The sequence below is a fragment of the Ursus maritimus genome, assembly GCF_017311325.1.
Source record: "Ursus maritimus isolate PB19 chromosome X unlocalized genomic scaffold, ASM1731132v1 scaffold_X1, whole genome shotgun sequence".
Lineage (NCBI taxonomy): Eukaryota > Metazoa > Chordata > Mammalia > Carnivora > Ursidae > Ursus > Ursus maritimus.
The window spans coordinates 121,824,788-121,845,392 of record NW_024423319.1 but is presented as its reverse complement, the minus strand read 5'-3'; positions in this window follow the sequence as shown (position 1 = coordinate 121,845,392).

Sequence of the window (20,605 nt, the reverse complement as noted above, 5' to 3'; positions counted from 1 at the left end):
TGCGAAAACAGGCAAAAGATATAAAACCAATGAATCTTGCTCATAAAATGGCTGAGGAGCACAAATTTTTTAAAATCCTGGAAAAAAAACCACACAAGTTTGGGGAAGTTTTCTCTGCTCCTCAAAGCATCGAGTCAGAGAAGCCAGATCATTCTCGCTACACATCGGAGGGATTTTTTTTTCCAGTAAAGTGACCCAGACCATGACAGTGTGACAATTGCCACAATGGTTGGTGGGCAAGCGTGGCCCCAGCATCCCACCCACTCTCTCAATCCTGTCTCAGAGGACAGTCCGCTAACCTTCTGTAGTGAATGTTTTTCAAGTTCAGCAACCACTTCGCCACCAACAAAACTGAGAAGCCTTTGGAGGGTGAACAGCTTCTGATGACATGGAAACACCTGCTGTCCCCAAGTCCTTATCTGCTTCTCAGTGATAACTTCTCAGTGTGCGAACTTTTCCAATAAAACACACTGTGGGTCCAAGTCCTGGGATAAAATACAAAATGCAGCAGAGAGAGAAGGAAAAGTGTCGGAAAGCAGATGCGATCACTTCTCCCTGAGGATGAATTTGATATGAAATAAAGGGAGGGGTGCCAGCCTGGCTCAGTGGGTGAAGCATGTGACTTGATCTCAGGGGGTTGTGAGTTCGAGCCTCACATTGGCTGTAGAGATTACTTAAAAATAAAATCTCTAAAAAAGGGGAGGACACTAATATTAAATGAGCCCAACAACGGAAGCAGGACTATTCTCTTCTGTTGCCTCCTACGGTTTGTACTAATTATTTAATGTTTATTCTAGCTATGCCATTCTATGTTCTGGATTTCTTCTAGCAGGAGATGAGAGCGAGGAGCCTCGGCATGAAGTTGAGGAAGGGTGAATAATTTTAGGGAAGGAAAATTATAGTGGTTTTACTGAGATCAGTAGCCCGATAGGGAAAACAGGGTTAGCCTCTGAAATTAGATTTTATTTATTTCTGTTATGCCACCCAATTCAGAATTTGGAAATCCACAATAACAATGGACTATTCTAGTCTGTATAGAGCCTTCCAAAGAACTCAAAAAAATTTTTAGGAAACTCTTGTTTATTTTGCAACAATCACTATGGGGAAAAATGCCTACCTGAAATTTAAATTCTGATATTTATTTTGTGTCATAGTGTACATCTTACAGAAAGAATCATATTCTGCAATAGTTGAGCTATTTTAACAGCATCAATGAACTGACAAATATTTGATGGTGTGTATACATCACCGTACAGCAGTCATCCGAACGTTCAAATCCAAAAGCACTGAAAAAATTGTTTTTAAAAGCTTACATTTTTTAAAATCAATGTCGTCCATAATTTCAGCTTGTGGGGTGTAAAATAAAAATGGAAGCCTCAAAGAATAACCACACGCAAATTCCAAAGGGGGTATTTTGTCCTTGTGAAGGAAATTTAAAAAGTGGTGTTCGTGCAAAAGAAACTTCAAAAAAAATAAATAAAATGAAAAGGTCAGCTCTCCATAAATAAGTTGCGAGTAGTTTTATAGCTTCGGAAGTTTAATTTTACACAGTGAAAATGTATTACGAACTACAATTCTATATATTAGGAGTCTTAAATATAGTATGACCCCATCAGTTATCTGCACTTGGGGTATACCAGCTGATTTCAGGTTGATGGGTCCTCCAGAGAAGAGCAGGTTACAATTTAATCTCCTGTAGTTTGAACCGTCGTGTACAGGTGGGCCCACCTGCCCCCCTGTGTGGCAGAGTTCTACAAGAATGCAGTGTCAGTCCTGGGGTCGGGATACTTGGATCACGGTCCAAATCCTATTGAATTTCAGGTCATTTTACAGAATGTCTTCCACCCAAAAGTCCATCTTGCACATTTCTATTCAAGCCAGAGGCCAAAAGTACTACAGGCAACGCATTCATTTCTCATTAAGGAAAAAAAAAAAAAACAAAAAACCCTGATATTTTTCAGGAGCAGAACTTATGCCAGGCAGAAGCAAACTGCCCTTTCTAGGAAGGACTGCTTTATTTGAGCTTTTAAGTGAAGCATAAAAATATCTGCTGTAATACCACCTTTCATCTTTATAATGCTGTGGAATTTACATAGTGCTTTTCATGCATTTTCTCTTTTTATTCTTGCAGTGCAAATAAATTGAGAGGAGGATAAGCATTATTAGCTCATTTTATAGAGAAGGAAATGTAGCCCCAAATCACTACGTGACTTGCACAAGACCTACCGGCTGGAGAGCAGTACCTAGAACCAGAACCCAGGTGTCCTGAAGCAGTTCTTCTCCCTGATAATCTTTGGTCCCACTAACAAAACAAACGCCCAGGTGTATCCCCTGAATTTTAACTCCGGATCTATCACCTATTGCGTGACGTTGGGTGAACATTCCCACTGGCAAGAATGTACAAGTCTTTGATGCCGTGGGGCTGTTAGAAAGCTGTCTGTGAAGAACCAAGTCCCGGTGTGAAGGACAGAACGGGTAGCACAGAACTTTCATCAGAGGGACATTTTTCTGGGTTCATGGCTTTTCCCTCTGTCCTAGATCACTGATATCTCTTGGGTCTCCTGAGACCTATAAATGTGTGGCTTGAAAATAACCATAATATGAGAAAATCATAACAACTGACAAGGATTGGGAAATGCCCTGTGTTGTGAAGACGTGAACAAGTACCAAAACCACGAGTGGGAAAGTTCTACCCATAGAGTTATTTGTGAGACTGTAACTAAGGTGTAATGATTCTGACCCAAGACTTGAACCCACTGCCTGGTACTCCTGAAAGCCTTTTCTAGGAGATGGATCTCTCCTGTGGAATAAAGGATGAGTGTCAAAATCAACTGAGAAAGTGTCTCAAGCCAGGCACACACCTGCATGGCCCCTGTTCCCATCTCAGGGTGTGTGAGGAGGGCAGCACAGAATAAGTTACACTAGGGAGGAGAAACTTGTGTACCTAAAAAAATACTGAAAACATGCAATTTTTCTTCCTTTTCCTCAGAGTGTTTAAGAATGATTCCTTGGGCTGATTGATCCCAGTCAATGGGTATTCTTTCAGAAGAGGGGTCCCAAAATTTTAGACAGGAGTACGGTTAGTCAGGAAAACATGTCCTGGGAATAATTTAAAATCTTGTAGAGAAAGTAGGAATAAAATTGGAAGCATGCAGATTGTTCATAGAGGTGGTGGTTTGCAGTCTTCAATACTGATGTTTCCAGTAAGGGAGACTGGGTGGGAAGGGGTCTAAAGGGGAGGAGGAGGCAGGGACTTAGAAACAAGCCCACTAGAGGAAAAGCAGGATTCACACATGCAGTCCGAGCCGATCTCAGCCATGACATTGCGGGAAAGAAGACAGCTACTCTCCAAAGTTAAAGAGAAGAAGTAGAGGAGAAAGATGAAAAGACTTGGCCAAAGGAAATCATTGTTGGACTCGATGAATGCATTCTGCGGAGGTGTTGGAAGGATACTCCAGGGTACAATGTTCAAAAGAAGGAAGTGATAATGAAGTCAGGAACTCCTGCAGGATGGAGAAGGACGGGGGCAGGTTGGTTTGGGATGCAACGTAGGACCTACCCACAGGGCAACCTGGTCACAATGGAACCCCAAAGGAAGGACAGCGAGGAGAACATGGTGGCCGGTTCCCTCTGGTGTCCCCATCGGGTTGGATAAGATGAAAAACACAAGTGTTGTTGACTTTCTTAGAAGGGAGATTATTTCTTTTTTCCTTTTCTTTCTTCTCTACTTGTTATTGTGAACTTCTGTTGAGCCAGTGTCACTTGCTCTTTGGATAACTTCTGTGATTTACCTATTTATTGGCATTAAATGAAAAATCTTCGACCATAAAACAAAGGTTGGCTTGCCCAGAACTCTGAATAATGAGATTAAATGTATGAGCCTACATCTTTCTCCCGTTACCCCCAGTGTGTGTGTGTGTGTGTGTGTGTGTGTGTGTGTGTATCAACAAGATCTATCCAAGGTGAATCAGAGTTTGTTTTTGAGGATAATATGGGAATGGTTTTCTTGAAAACAAAGCTGAATAGAACAATGGTGATACAGGGTTTCATTCCCTAACTGCTTAAAAATTCAGTCACGTCCCAATGAGCTATTCTTTTTCTAGTATTCTCTCTTTTTTTTTTTGCTTTGACAGTCTCTTGGCCATTTTTCTACTTATTAGCACTTCCATCAGAAGGAAGGAAAAGGAGATGAAACTCTAATATGTCAATTTCAGACAGAGAGTCTTATATTAGGGCCATCTCCACTGTGAAGTGTCTAGACAATTCTTGCTCCCCTGGGAGGTTTCAAAGCCGCCAGCCCTACAAAACCTGTGTCCCTACAAAACAGTGGAGAATTCCAGCAAACGCATTCCATCCTTCTTATCCTCCTGTGTGATGATCACATTTCACAGTCCACCCAGACGCTAGGAGACAATTACACTAGGTGGGTTGGAAGTAAAAATATTAAGACATTGTTATCTGCTAATATGAAAATTGCCTTAAGAACATTCAGAATAGACAGGTTTACTTCATATGACTTTGAGTTTGAACATAAATAAATTGTGGTCATTTTTCTTTCTTTCGGCTACTACTGACTGAAAATTCTTAAAGAAACGATTAATATAAGCCAGGATGAATTGATCCTTGCTTTGGATAACTTGATTTTACAGCCATTCCATTTCCCTACTGAATTAAATTATTGCGGAATCCCACGTATATCAGTATTTATCGTTGATCTAGAATTATCACAACTTAAAACTGGCATCTACCGTATGGTCAACTAATATTCAGTAAAGGAGCCAAGAATACTCCATGGGGGGAAGATAGCCTGTTTCATACCTGGTATGGAGGAAACTGGACATTCACATGCAAAAGAATGAGAACCTGAAACCATACAACTGTTAAAAGAAGGAATAGGAGGAAAACTCCTTGACGTAGGCCTTGGCAATGATTTTCAGGATGTGTCACCGAGTGGGAAGCAACAAAAGTAAAAATAAACAAGGGGGTCCACATCACATGAAAAGGCTTCAACACAGCAAAAGGTCAACAAAATGAAAAGGCATCCTAAGGGATGGAAGAAAATATTTGCAAGTCATATATCTGATAAAGGGTTACTATCTAAAATTTATAAGGAACTCGTATAATTCAATAGCAAAAAACACCCCAAATAAACCAAACACGTGCAAATGGCCAACAGGTAGTGGAAAGGTGCTCCACATCACTGATCATTAGGGAAAAGCAAATTAAAAGCACCATAAGATATTGTCTGACCCCTGTTAGCATTATTATCAAAAACACAAGAGATCGGGGTGCCTGGGTGGCACAGCGGTTAAGCGTCTGCCTTCGGCTCAGGGCGTGATCCCGGCGTTATGGGATCGAGCCCCACATCAGGCTCCTCTGCTATGAGCCTGCTTCTTCCTCTCCCACTGCCCCTGCTGTGTTCCCTCTCTCACTGGCTGTCTCTATCTCTGTCGAATAAATAAATAAAATCTTAAAAAAAAAAACACAAGAGATAACAGGTGTTGGGAAGGATGTGGAGAAAGGGGAACCCTCTTACACTACTGGTGGGAATGCAAACTGGTGCGGCCACTCTGGAAAACAGTATGGAGGTTCCTCAAATAGTTAAAAGTAGAACTACCATGTGATCCAGCAATCCCACTTCTGGCTATATATCGAAAGGCAATGAAATCATTATGTTGAAGATATGTCTGCAATCCTGTATTCACTGAAGCATTATTGATAATAAGAAAGACTTGGAAACAACCTCAGTGTCCACTGAAGGAGAAATGGATAAGGAAACCGTGGTGTGTGTGTGTGTGTGTGTGTGTGTGTGTGTGTGTGTGGTTCAGCCATAAAAAGGAACCCTTCCAGGGGATGAACCTTGAGGGCATTACGCTAAGTGAAATAAGTCAGACAAAGAAAGACGAATAGTGTCCGATCTGACTTACAGGTGGAACCTATAAACAAAGAAACAGAAAAGCTCAGAAACAGAGCGCAGATTGGTATAATGGATGAAGGTGGTCAAAAGAACCAACTTACCAAAAAGATGGTAAGTTCTGGGGATTTAATACACAGCACGATAACTGCAGTTTATCAACAATGAGTTGCATACTTACAAGTTGCTAAGACGGTAGATGTTAAGAGTTCTCACCACACCCAAAAAAGGTTAAGTGCCCGGTGATAGGTATTTTAATTAACCTTATTGTGGTAGTAATATATACATATATCAGATCATGTTGTATACTTTAAATATACACAACATGTCAATTATATCAAATTATATGTTACATTATATGTCAATTATATCTCAATAATGCTGGGAAAAATTCAGAAATTAAAAAGTGGCATCTAGTTTTTTGACTGTCAGACTTTTTTTTTGGTGACTCAAGCTTTAATGTCATCTCTCAGAGCGTTAATATGCGGATGACGCTGAACTCTAAGAAGTCTTGCGGATAATGAGAGTGAAAGTAGGGATTTCGCTTTTGAACAGGTTATTTTTACAAGTTTTTTTAAATAAGTAAAATTGTGCTAAAATTCCAAAAAGCACATAATTTCCTCAGGGCACCACCTTAATCTGCAGTGATAGTTCTATTCAAAGTGTCCTAATGCACGTTTATTGAAAATGATTTGGCTTCGAGACATTTTCCATTAGCGCTAATATGGGTAATCACACTTCTTCAGTACAAAGTATTTTATACAGACGTCGTGAAAGAGCTGAAGGTCACTATCATACTAGAAATCCGTCTTGTAAGTGGCAAAATTTAACATTGGGCTTGTCAGCAAAGAAAGCTGAGGTAACATTCTTAACAGTAGCGCCGAAAAGATTGGCTCAAGTTGATGATTTGGGTTCATGGAATGAACCATTCCTACTTCAGATTCAATGAAAAAGCCATATTTGAAACACCCTGTGATTCTTACAATTGTACATATGATGGAAAATCCCTAAGTTAAATGCAGAGTAACAGAAACCTAGAAGAATAAAGAAGAAAATGGAAATTTTGATAATGAAGGTTAGAAATTTGGGGCACTAGTCAATGGAAGTAATAGATTAGAACTTTTTATTGTGTAGGGTTCTATTGGCAAGACTCCTTTAAATTCTAAATCATGCTCTCAACAGCAGATCCCTGCCTCCTTCACTCTTTTGGAAAACAACGCTATGCTTAAATTCTCAAAGTATATAAAATTCCACTACTGTTTGCTTTTTCTTTCTTTCTTTCTTTTTTTTTTTTAAGTAACCTCGACACCAACGTGAGGCTTGAACTCATGACCCCAAGACAGAGAGTTGCATGGTTTACTGACTGAGCCAGCCAGATGCCCTAAACTCTGCTCCTGTTTGATGAAAGAAATCCATGCTTTTTCCTCATGCTCATTTTGGAGTACTTTGCCATGTGGTGTATGCTTAAGTAGGCTTGAAATTTTATCTTATGTTGTTTTTTTTTTTTATTTTAAAAGATTCTATTTTTAAGTAATCTCTATACCCAATGTGGGTCTTGACCCTGAGATCAAGAGTTGCACATTCCATGGACTGAGCCAGCCAGTCACCCCAGGGCTTGAAATGTTAAATAGTTAACTTTCAGAGTGCCATAGCCAAGAGCGACGATTTGTGCACCGAGTAATTTATTTAGCTGTTTTACTCCAGCAACCACGCCAAGTCATTAGTCCTGCTGAATGGCGGAAGTGCCGTAAGGAAGCGTTCTAACCTAAGTTGGATTTTCCAAGCAAAATCCAAAATACAATAACACACAAGCACTGCAGCAATTAGAGACAAATTAATAAAGATTAAAATTTATAAGAAGGACCTAAATGAGGGTAAAACTTAATGGAAATGCCTAGTATTGGTTCTTTGGTAAAAATACAATGTGGCAGATAAAGTGTTTAATATGATAATCATCAAAAGGGGGAGAGAGCCCAAGTACATAAAGCGAGAACTGATGACAGGAGTCGCAGCAGGGAAGGAGATAAAGGAACCAAAACCAACTTGTTTGATCCATTCTGTGCAAATGCATTTGAGGACTCTGATGACATGGGTGATTTTCTGTACATACACATTTTTTTTTCCGCAGAAGAAACAGGAACTAGAAACTGACTAATTATATAATCCCAAAGAGACCAGACCTCATTCCCTGCCTCATCCACTCTCTCCGTCAAAGTCAGCATTTCCAGATGGCTTTACAGTTTTTTTCTTTGAAAACAAGATTTACTTGTTAATATTTACCCTGGTTGAGAACACAGAAAAGGAGAAATAGTTCCAAATTTTCATTGTGAAGCAAGCAAAGCACTGATACAAACTCCAAGAAACGCGGCACAAACAACACACAGGTAGAAATATTTCCAACAACTACCAAATAGAATCCAGCTAATGTTTCAAGAAAAATTCACGGTGGTGACCTGAGATGAATTTCGAGGACAGATGTGGATTTCCATTACTAGTGAATGTATTAGGTGTATTAATATAATCACAGGGTACGTAGGTCATTTCCATAGGAAATGAAAGGCATTGAATAAAAGTTCACGCTCGTCTTTCATTAAAGAAAAAAACAATAAAACAGAAACAGTTGTGTACTTTATATATAATGATTATGTATGATGTTAAGATATGTACAGTGTTAGTATATATGCCATATACAGTATATGTGTGATGTAAGGACATATAACATAAATCCACGTAACATTAAAGGTATTAGTTAGCACAACAGGTAAGAACACAAGGGCATCCATACTTGAAGGAAGGTGGAGATTTTTACGATCATTGCAGATTTTTGATTGCATGAGAAGAAAACCCAAGGATGTCAAGAGATGATAGCAAGTAACAAGGTTAGTAAGTTAGAATAATGCATAGAATACATATTCTATAAATTTTGAGAAAAGGATTAGAAACGATAACGGGAGACAGAATTTATAGCAGCACTGAAACAATATATATTTGACAAAACTAGCAAGGCTCATGAATCTATCCTGAAATGTTCTCGAGGTCAGCATAACCCTGATACTAAACCCTACTAAAAACAACGAAAAGGAAGAAAATCGGAGTCCATTCTTCCAACAATCTTTCTTACTGATGCAAAATTTATAAAATTATGCACAATTATTATATATAGTAAGATGTATTCTGTGATATAATTTATAAATATACACACATATATATATTCCAGTGCTAAGTCAAAGGAAAATAGATCACATAATACAGCATTTCCAAGTAGGATAAATTTCAGGAATACAAGCATACAAAGGTGATGAAAATTTGAGTCATTTGAAGTAAACAACCACATTAAAAGCAACAGGAAAATATATACATGACGTCTCCATGAATGCAGAAAAGTATATTTTAAAAGGAGATTAATTCCTAACTATAATTAATAAAATGTATTACGAGCATGGTATAGGAGGGAGCCTCCCAAAACATAAAAAAGGATTTCTACTTAAAAAAAAGAAAAAAAGAAAAAGAAAGCTCAACACCACGTCAAACAGCATATTTGGGGCTGAAATGGTGAAAGAGTCCCCTGAGATCAGGAATGAGACAACTGTCCCTGACATTCTCAGGTCTTCCCATGGCGCACCAAGGGTACTGGGCAGCATACGCAGAACAGTAAAATAAATGAAAATAATACCACTGAAAAAGGAGAATCAAGCCTTTATGAGTTTAAAATCAGAGAAAAAATCTACAACCAAGCTATTAGAATTAGTGACTTTAGTGGCCAATAAAGAAAACCACTAATAACATCCACTGTCTCTATAGACTATGCCAGTTAAAACAACAACAACCACAACAAAAAACTTCCCTTTAAGGTTGTGATAATGTTTACAATGGCACGTTCCCAATAATGTCTTCCCATAGTTGTGCAAGAGACATACACAGAGAAGTAATGGACATGCCATTAGCAGGGGGCTATATTGTGTTTGTAGCTGGGAATAGCATCTATCATAAAGGTGTCAGTTGTTCCAAAAGTGATCTGTGGAGTCAATGCAATGTGTGTATGTGTGGGTGAAAAAGAGACAGAAAGAGGAGAAGAGGTAGGAGGAGGAAAGAGAAGGATGGAGAGGGGAAGGAGCAGGAAGAGGGGGAGGAGGAGGAAAGAGGTAGAGGGAGAGGGGAAGGGATAGGAGGAGGAAAGAGAAGGGAGAGGGGAAGGGGGATAGGAGGAGGGGGAGGAGTGAGAGGGGAAGGAGAAGAGGGGAAGGAGGAGGAAAGAGGTGGAGGAAGGAGAGGGGTAGGAACAGAAGGAGGAGGATGGGAAGAGGGAGGAAGAGAAGGAAGAGGAGGGGGAGCAGGAAGGAACGGGGCGCGGAGGAACAGCAAGAGGAGGAGGGGGAAGGGGAGAAACAAGAGGAGGAGGAACAGAAGGAAGGGGCAGAGGAGGAGGAAAGAGGAGGGAAAGGGGGAGGAGGATGAGGAACAGAAGAAGGGGGACGAGGAGGATGAACAGAAGGAGGGGGAGGAGGAGGAGGGAGAGAAGGGAGAGAGGGAGGAACAGAGGGAAGAGGAGGAGAAGGAGGAGGAGGACAGAAGAAAGGAATAGAGATGGAGATCCCAACATGGGCCAATAGCCAAGTTCCTCACATGGACTTACTGACAATAGACACTCATCAAGGAGATCAGAGCCATAACTACCAGCAGGCTCTAACCAACTGTATCCAATGACCAGAGAACACTGTAAGATAGAATCTTCCTAAATGACTCTATTTGGGAAATGTGGTCATTGCGGATAGAACTAATTTAGACGAGATCATGCCCAAGTAGGGTGGCCCCCTGATGTGCCCAGTGTCCTCTTGAAAAGGGGAGACACAGACACTCACGCAGGGGGAATGTCTTGTGCAGACGAAGACAGCGATGTGTGTTAGCCAAGACATGCCCAGCATGGCCAGGAAACACCCGAAAGCTAGGAGAGAGGCATGGAACAGTTTCCCCCTTGCATTCTCAGAAGGGACCAACCCTGCTAAATCCCTGATCTCAGGCTTCTAGCCCCCAGGATCATCAGAGAATAAGCTTTTCTTTTCTTTTCTTTTCTTTTTTTTTAAGATTTTATTTATTTATTTGACAGAGATAGAGACAGCCAGCGAGAGAGGGAACACAAGCAGGGGGAGTGGGAGAGGAAGAAGCAGGCTCACAGCAGAGGAGCCTGATGTGGGGCTCGATCCCAGAACGCCGGGATCACGCCCTGAGCTGAGGGCAGACGCTTAACCGCTGTGCCACCCAGGCGCCCCAGAGGATAAGCTTTTCATGATTTAATCGCACTCAGTCTGTGGGAGCCTGAGGGCTGCCATCAGGAAGGAGCTCACTGGCTTCTAGCAAATGCTTCACCCCGCTAGCCCATCTCAGCGACTTCTAATGCCTTTACGATGAGTATCTTCTTCCTCTTGCCCTCTTTCCCTTGACTGGGAGGCAATACAAGGATTAACAGTGGAAAATATCTACATGATCCCACAATCTCCAGAATCTGTAAATCATCTTCCCTTCCCTGAAGCATTCAAAGTATTTGAAGGAGAATAATCATAATCATAATAGGGGTGCCTGCGTGGCTCAATTGGTTAAGCGCCTGCCTTCCCAGTCCCAGAATTGAGCCCGCATCAGGCTCCCTGCTCAGCGCGGAGTCTGCTTCTCCCTCTGCCCCTCCCCTCTCATGCTCTCTCTGCTCTCTCTCTCTCAAATAAATAAAATCTTCAAAAATAATCATAATAAAAAATGAGCTTGGGATGGGCATTGGCTAATTGCATGTGTCCCTCACTTCAATTTTCTTATAATGTCTATATTTCAGCTTAGCATGTGCACTGAACTGACATGAAAGTGAACCAAACTTGGTCAAATTGGTCTTTCTAAAAGTCTCACGCTTTACTTATGGAATATAATGATAAAGACAATGACAAATTTACTGAAGTTTGCCAAGGATTTTTCCATCATCATATGGAAGAACAGTGTATCATCCGTATTTATTTTGAATATATATATATGGAAATCTTGGACACCACATTATTTCAAACATATGTGTCCCCATTTCCTCTAGTCCTTCTTGGTGTATAGAACCGAGGCTGATAGAGGGGTGGCTTTTCTTCCCCTCCTCTGGGGTTTGTCACTGTGTGTCCTTGAGAGGAAGCGAGGAAGAAAAGGATTAATTAATACCGTGGGGGAAGTTCTCTCTCCAATTCAGTAAACTGGACGGGATCCTGGAGAAATGCATCTTACAGGTGAGAGAGTTCCCAATTAAAATGAAACTTCTGTGACACACACACAGTGAAATAGAAATGATAAAGCAAATGCATATTTTATTTATGGTATATATGGTTTAATAGCATTTACGTGGGGCCTCTATGCATTTACTGCTATGGGGGGTAAAATTACCCGAATTGGATCTGCAACAGAAAAAAAAAAAAAAAACAACCAGAAAAAGACGTGGTTTACTACATTTTTTTGTAGGAGCACAATGCAGGGTAGAAATATGAATACAGACATTAATGAGCAAGTGATAGATACATTTCATTATTGCCATACGTATCTGTTTTATAAAATATGATGGGCTCTCGGTTCACGAATGGCAAATACACGTAAAACAATTCTAAAGACTAAATAATGCCACTGGTCAAATTGATCTATGCAACTGTCCTAGAATTCCATTACAGAAAGATTCAGGGATATTTCCATGTAAGGTATAAAATAAGAAATGAAAGTCTGAACGATTTCAGGGGGAAAAAAATCAAGCCTTCCTACAAAGACATGATTCTGAATGAACTAGGAATGAAATGCGTCAGTTTGGGTCTTTTCAAACAGTATAAATAGCTTGGGAAGGCATGATAAACTCAACCTCATACTGAGAAATAATAAGGTTACAGAAGGGAAAAACTCCTGTCTAGACTCCATCAGACTCATTTCCCATGATTTCACTGAAATAATTAAGAAGAAAAGCAGAAGAAGGAGGAGGCATCCAGAGACTTCTTTTGTCATACCCATGCATTGAAAGCAAAGATTTCCAATTTAAAAGTAAAAACAACCAAAGCCTTGTTCATTCAGATAATTGCTGATTTTTGTCTAAGTTTTAGGGGGAAAAAATAGAGGCAGACCCACAGATCCATCATGAATACATTTCTTTGGATGCATACCTTTCAGATGAACGGAGGGTGCCTCCAGTGGAGATATTCTGGGAGGAATAGAAAAGAAAAATAAAATATGCTCTTTCCCCTTCACATTTTTATTTTGGTCTAACACTTATTTTGTCTTCACAGAAATGGCTATGATAAGACTAAGAAAAAGCAATAGATGCTGAGAATAAACTGTAGAATTTATGATATCAAGGGGCACAGAGTGCGTTAAGATCTATTTCGCCTTACCGAGATAGCTCATTATTCAGCAGATTCTCCCTCTTACCCAGTTACCCCTTGGGATATTGGTGTGCGTGTAATACACTCACATTATTCAATGTATTTCGCAAGCTCATGGGGTCGTAGGACCTTTGGAATGTTATTTTCTGAGATCTATTGGACTTCTGTGAAACCGTGTTGCTGAAATCAGTCTCATAAAGTTCTCCTGATTTTGGAAAAGGGTAGAGAGAGATCAGGAAGATAGGAGATTGACAGATGCTATAAATTTGGTAAGAGAGCACTCTGTCCTGATTCTGATAAATCTTATTCAAATAAGAGATGGACAGAATGGATAAAAATGCAGTGTTAAGCCACAGGGGAACTCTACAATACGGACAGATGTCATTATCTAGCTCCACGTGGTTGGTTCTCTTCAAGGTAAATTCTGGAAACAATTCTGTCAAGTTTTTCACGTATGGACAAGGTCCCAACTTTAAAAAAAACTCCACCCTGACTCCCCCTTTTTTCTCCCTCCCTCATGCCTTCTCTCTCATAAACCAGCTACAAGATAACATCTTCCAACTCCACAGTGTTTGATCTCCTCACTACTGGACTACCCCTTAGATCAGAGTCCATCAAATCTTGTAGGGGACTCTTCACCTATGTCTTGGTTACAGCCAAACACAGTGACCACAGAAATGTTTCAGTTCAAAGTCAGAGTGAGGGGGATGCTGCATTATCTAGGTGGGGTAGTGGCCAAGGCAGCGAGCTAAGTGTCACGTGGGCTTGAGAAAGTAAATTAAGAAGATATGATGAAGGTCTTTGTCTCCCAAATTAGGATATTTGTCTTTGTTCCTTTTGAGAAGAGCATAATTGGTTCTTTGGAATAAGAAGATCATACCCACACATGCGTGTAGATGCTATCCCAGCAGGAGAGATTGGTGGTCATGAAACCATCCTGTGGACTGTGACACATGCCCAAGCAAGCGGCAGCACGGACCTGGGGTGGAGTGCAGACATCTGGTTGACTCAGGAAGGTTTTACTCACGGCTTTAATTCCCATCCCTCGAGAGACACAGTCCAACAGTTGAAGGAAACATGAGCGTGTAGTAACCACAATTCTATGAAGGGAATAGAAGGGGAAGTCACCAAGTGAGAAGCCTCCTAAATTTCTGGATGATGGGATGCAGGCGGAAACAGATTGAACCACTGAACAACTTAGAGAAAGGTACAGCCCCGAGGGTGTTAGGAAGAGATTCCAGAAGAGGTACCGATGGCATGTGTCACCGTAACTGACCGTCAAGTCACATTTTGATGGGCCAAATGTGGTGATTTATGTAAAAATATCATATGTTTTGTAAAATGACCACCACTCACAAAACATTGTGAGTTCTATTTAAAGATTGTCCCCTTGGGGCACCTGCGTGGCTCAGCTGGCTAAGGTCGTAACCCCAGGGTCCTGGGATGGAACTCCATGTTGGGCTCCCTCCTAGGCAGGGAGTCTGTTTCTTCCTCTCCCTCTGCCCCTCCCCCCCTCACTGTGCACTCTCTCTCCCTCTCTCAAATAAATAAAATTAAAAAATAATAATGCAAAACAAAAGTATACCTTTTACTGATTTAATAATTTTGCCTTATGCTCACTATGGTCATCACCATGACTGCTCCTGACAGCCATTGAAGACTACACTCAGATGTTGTCCTCTGAGCTGTCCTGATAATTTTTTTTTTTTTTGGATGATAATTTTTTCCCAAATATTTTGCCTTCTTGCTGCACACAAATTTGTCCTGACTGAAGCTCTAGAATTTTTATTAATGTAAATATGTTCATGTAAGCTAGTTATTTATATAGAATTCATTGACTCATATAAATAAAATTTCAATATATAGAATTTTACTTTTCTGCCTTGTTTTCATGAATGTTATATTTTTGTTGGTGGTGTTGTTTGACCATTTGGGTTTTCCTTTGTATCAGTTTCTTACTCACCTGCTTTTTACACAAACAAAAGGAAATAGTTTGAGTTTTGACTAATGTGTACACCTGTGTGATTGACAGCCCTATCAAAATAAAGGATATTTCCATCACCTCAGATGCTACAAGACAAAAGCTATGTTATATTTTCCATATGATTCAATCCAAAATAGTTTTAGTTTTCCTTGTGATTCCTTATTTAATCTATGGGTAATTTTCCAATGGTCAACAACAAAAAAATGATATGACATGTCATTCATATTTTAAGATTACATCCTAAAAACAATACAATTTTGTGTATATTGTGTTATATAAAATATTCTCTTCAAAAAAATTTTTTAAAGTAATTTCTACACCTAACGTGGGGCTCAAACTCATGACCCTAAGGTCTAGTCACATCCTCTACTGACTGAGCCAGTCAGGTGTCTCTAAAATATTCTTAAAGTTGATTTCTCTTATTTCAATTTACTTTTTGAAGGGTGGCTTACCATCAATATTTAAAAATACTCATGTGGTTCAGATTTTGAGTTCACTTTATATTTCTCTTCAAATAGGAATGGATGAGGCCGTTTACCTTTGATGCAATTTTAAGTATTATAAGAAAGGTATAAATCTACCATCGTAGGGGCGCCTGGGTGGCTCAGTCGTTAAGCGTCTGCCTTCGGCTCAGGGCGTGATCCTGGCGTTATGGGATCAAGCCCCACATCAGGCTCCTCCACTGTGAGCCTGCTTCTTCCTCTCCCACTCCCCCTGCTTGTGTTCCCTCTCTCGCTGGCTGTCTCTATCTCTGTCAAATAAATAAATAAAAATCTTAAAAAAATCTACCATCTTATTATTTGTTTTCTGTTTGTCAGACCTTTCTTTTTCCTTGGGTTGGGTCTAATTTAGTATTCCATTTTAGCTCTGCTATGGGCTTTTTTGAGTGACTCTTTGCTTATCAATTTAGTGCTTGCTCAATGGTTTACAGTATTTTAACTTATCACCAGCTACTTTCAAATAATGTATACCATTTCGTATATCTTGTAAGAACCTCGCATTGTATGCATCTCTGTTCTCCTTCATTTGTGCTGTTTTGGCACATATCTTTCGTATGCATGCATTACATAATGCAGAATATATTTTTATACTGTTCTGTTATACACAATGAATTATGATTTAATGAATTAAAAGGCAGTTATTTCCTATTTACATGTATAATTACCATTTCTAGCCCCCTTCATTCCTGTGCAGATATGTTTCTATCTGGTTTCACTTCCCTTCAAGATGATGCACGTTCATCAGAATTTCTGGTGTGTACATATGCTGGGCCGTGAGTTTGCTCAGCTTTGACTCATCTAAAAATATTTTCATTTCCCCCTCCTTTTTGAAGTATTATTTTTATAGGTATCGGCATATTTCCTATTTCTTCTCTCTTTGGCTTTGGTGGTTTGTGTGTTTCCAAGATTGTGATCATGTCATCTATTCTATGGGATATTTGGCACGCAGTTGTTCACAGCATTCTCTTGGTATCTATTTCATTTTGATAAGATTGATAGCAATGTCCACACTTTCATGTCTGATTTTAGTAATTTGATTGTTCTCTTTTTCTTGGTCTAGGTAAAGACGTGTCGATTTTGGTAATCTTTTCAAAGAAGCCACTTTTGGATCTGTTGATTCTCTGTATTGGTTTTCAATTCTCTATTCTGTTTCTCTCCACTCTGTTCTTTATGATTTCTTTCTGAAGGCTATTTTAACTCAATATATAATCCTAGTAGACATGAATGTGTTTTTTTCCCCTTGGAAGACACTGTGTCATTCTTAAAAAAGTAAGAAATGGTAAAGATTTTATCCATGTTGGAGAATGCAAAGCTCTGGGGGAATGGTCCTCAGGAAGACATAGCTAAGACGTACTTAAACTCAACAATTAGATACACAGAAAGATGGAGCTGTCTGAAATTTATCGTAAGGGCCAATTCTGTGGCTATAACATCCCAGAGTACATACACCACCATGAGACGTGGAAAGCAAAGGATGCCTGGAAGAGCATTAGCAGGTCCCAGACAATGAGGAGAAAGTCAGTATTGATAGGACCAAATGCCATCTGTTTTTTGTTTTTTTGTTTTTTTTTTGTTTTTTGTTTTTTTAGCTACAAAAGAGTTAGAGAATTTTGCCAATCCCTCAGTTGTTGTAAATAGGGATTTTTTAAAAACACAAACTTAGTTTCTAGTCTACTTTAGATATTATTTTATAAAGCTATACTCCAATTGGCTATATAATAAATCAGTGCTCCTTAAACATCTCTATTGAATTATCATTTACAACAGGTAACATTCAGCCCTTTTAAGGGTCTACTTTAAAGACTTAGTAAATTTACCAAACTGTGACCATTTAATTATTTCAAACTAATCCTTTTTAGGCATCATAACGTTCTTAGCCCCCACCCCACTCCCTCGGAATCTTTTATCAGTCGATCTTTAGATACGGCAGTTCCTAAAATATTGCACAAATGTGGTTGACAGTCAACACAAATGGACAAATCAAGCAGTCTCAGTATGATAATATTAATAATGTTTTTTTCAAGGAGCAGAAGAAAACATAAGATGGATGCAATATAAACCAAATTATGATAAGAGATATTTATGGAAAGATTCTTTGTGCTCCTCTCCCTCATTTGGTTCTCGAAGCAGTCTTAGGAGGTGGAAATTATTGCCTCTACCCGCCATACCCCAGAGATGACAGCTCCGGAAACTCAGCTTCAATGACTTATCAACTTCTGTGCAAGAAAGGTTAACCAAATGAGTTCCTTGTTAATTCCAGGTTTGTATAATCACACATTTGTGTAGTGGGGACCAGAAACAAAAAGAAGTGCTACTTTCCCCTAGCCATCTTCGTATCTTATGACTGCAAATCAAAGAATATGTCATATCAGCTCGCACCTGAAACTGATGACCTCTTGCTACTTTCTCCAAATACGTGTTCAGAAAATTTTATCCTATGTCTGATTCAGAATTGCTATGCTTTCATGGAAGAATGATACATTATTAGTATTTTATGGTCCACTGTACATAAAGTGTGTGTCAGTATTTCAGAGTGATGGGCACTTTCTGGGGTGCCTGGCTGGCTCATTTGGTGAAATATATACCTCTTGATCTTGGGGCCATGGGTTCAAGCCCCCGTGGGGTGTAGAGATAACTTAAATAAACTTTAAAAAAAAGGAATACTGGGCACTTTCTTAAACCTCATGTTCAGACAACATACCACATAGGGAACACAGCATGCAACCAACTTAAGAATCAAACAATATGTCTCGTGTGCAACCTTTGCTTTTGAAATGCGTAACATGTAAGATTTGAACTTTTGTGAAAAAAATATAATGATCATTATCTATCGAATTAAAGTCTACTGTGCTATGGCAGCATGCGAGATGCCTCGAAAATATCCAGAGAGAATACGCCAAGTTGCAGGAATGGAAGAAAGTGATAAAGAGGATATAAATTGCTGCTCTCCTTTGAAGAAGTGAGAAAAAATTTAGCGATGCACTGAGTCCCGCATTTCACAGAGGCTGAACGCATTCACTCCCAAAAGTGCATAAATAAAGATATCGTTCTATTGTATTCACTTTGCAGAGGCCATGATGGCAAACAGTCCCTAAGCACACAAGTGGGAAAACACACTACATGGGCTCCACAGGTTAGCGAAAGGATTTGGCCAAATACCCTCAAAGTCTTTCCAACCCTCGTTTCCTGCAAAGTGAAGCTACTGATGGCTCCTTTTGGATTGGGTGGGCATGACTCTCCTCAAAACTGTCATAATGACCTTGGTTTCCTTGGTAACTAATAGAAAACAGAGGGGACAGGGGATAGAGCAGACAGATTATGATCACATTTTTGCAAGCTTAAGGTCAATATTTGCATTGCTGTAGGGAACAAAGAGCTACTCATTCCAAACACGGCTCTGGTCAAACGGAAATGCCACAAAGAGTGACGTCCAGTCCTGGGAAACCTCTGGATCATCTACTGGGGAAAACGAATATCCATGGCAGGAAGGCTTGCCATAATATGCAAGAACTCAAGGCAAAGAATACATATAGTGGCATCAGGTCTCCCCGAATCACCACCACTCACCTTGCTCTATGCATAGGGAACACGTTGTTTTGGGGATTCAGCTCTTGGTGGAAACCTGTTCTCCAGCCCTGGTTTGGGGACAAATTGGGAAATAAAATTGCATCGTTGTTTGACCTCAGATTTCTCATCACCTTAATCAGGAGGATTGGGTGATTTATGAATTAAAGGACATGTCTCATGAGTGAAAAAAATTTTTAGTGGGTTTCTGCTCAAAAATTACCTAAATTCAGATATCCTGTTCTACAGCCCAGATCGATTGCTTTGCTTGGGTCAAACCTGAGATCTCACACACTGTAAACAAACAGGAATGTCCTAGTTACAATCTTCACGAGTATCTTTGCTCCCTCTTATTACAAGGAAGACATTTATTTAGAATATTTCAAACAGTCACTATTTGTTCATGCCCCTCAAAAGAATTATCAGCACCATTTCAGAATTCACTTTCATGGTTATCCATAATTCTTCTTAACACGTTAGATTACTATATATTAGTTTTGAAGATTTATTAGTATTGAAAACCCAATCATAATATAAAATTAAAATGCAAGGATAGGACTTTGACATTATCTTTTCTGAAACTGCAAGACTAAAACATCTCATTTCAATAAATGCAGGATTGTGACGATTGCATTCCTAACAGGTATAAATGTTGCGATCAAAAATTCAAACACACTGAAATTTATTTTGAACCAGATGATGGCACATTTTGGTTGATTTAAAAAAATTTTTTTCCACTAGGGGTTTTAAAACACCTGGTCTGAACGACACTTTTACTTTTACACATTAAAAAGCACACAGTGACCTTGAAAGGAGCTCTTTGTGCTAGCGTCAGATGTGCAATATGGAGTACAAAATTAAAATGTGAGATGTGAAAATACTGAGCAATTTATCTCCCCTGACCCATCACTGCGAGGCATCAGGCTTCTTAATCACACTTCTAAATTAGGATCTTTATGTAAGCAAGTCTGCCCATGAGGAAGGGGTAAATTAGTAACATATAAGGAATTCATTATTTCTCTCAGCTCAAATCTACTTATTAATTACATCTGTCCAGGGCATTCATTAGCTTCATCATAGTGTGGAAAAGCCAACGCAAGTATAAATGGTGAAAAATGTCTCCCGATGTGTCCTCGAGGAAAACACTTGACAGATCCCAGATCGACGTGCTTCCCTGAGAAGGTCAGACCCAGGTTCAAGTACAAAAGCCAAATCAGATGGAAAGAAACCTTGATCCTCGATGCTTCAGCCTCAGGAGCTATTTCCAGGG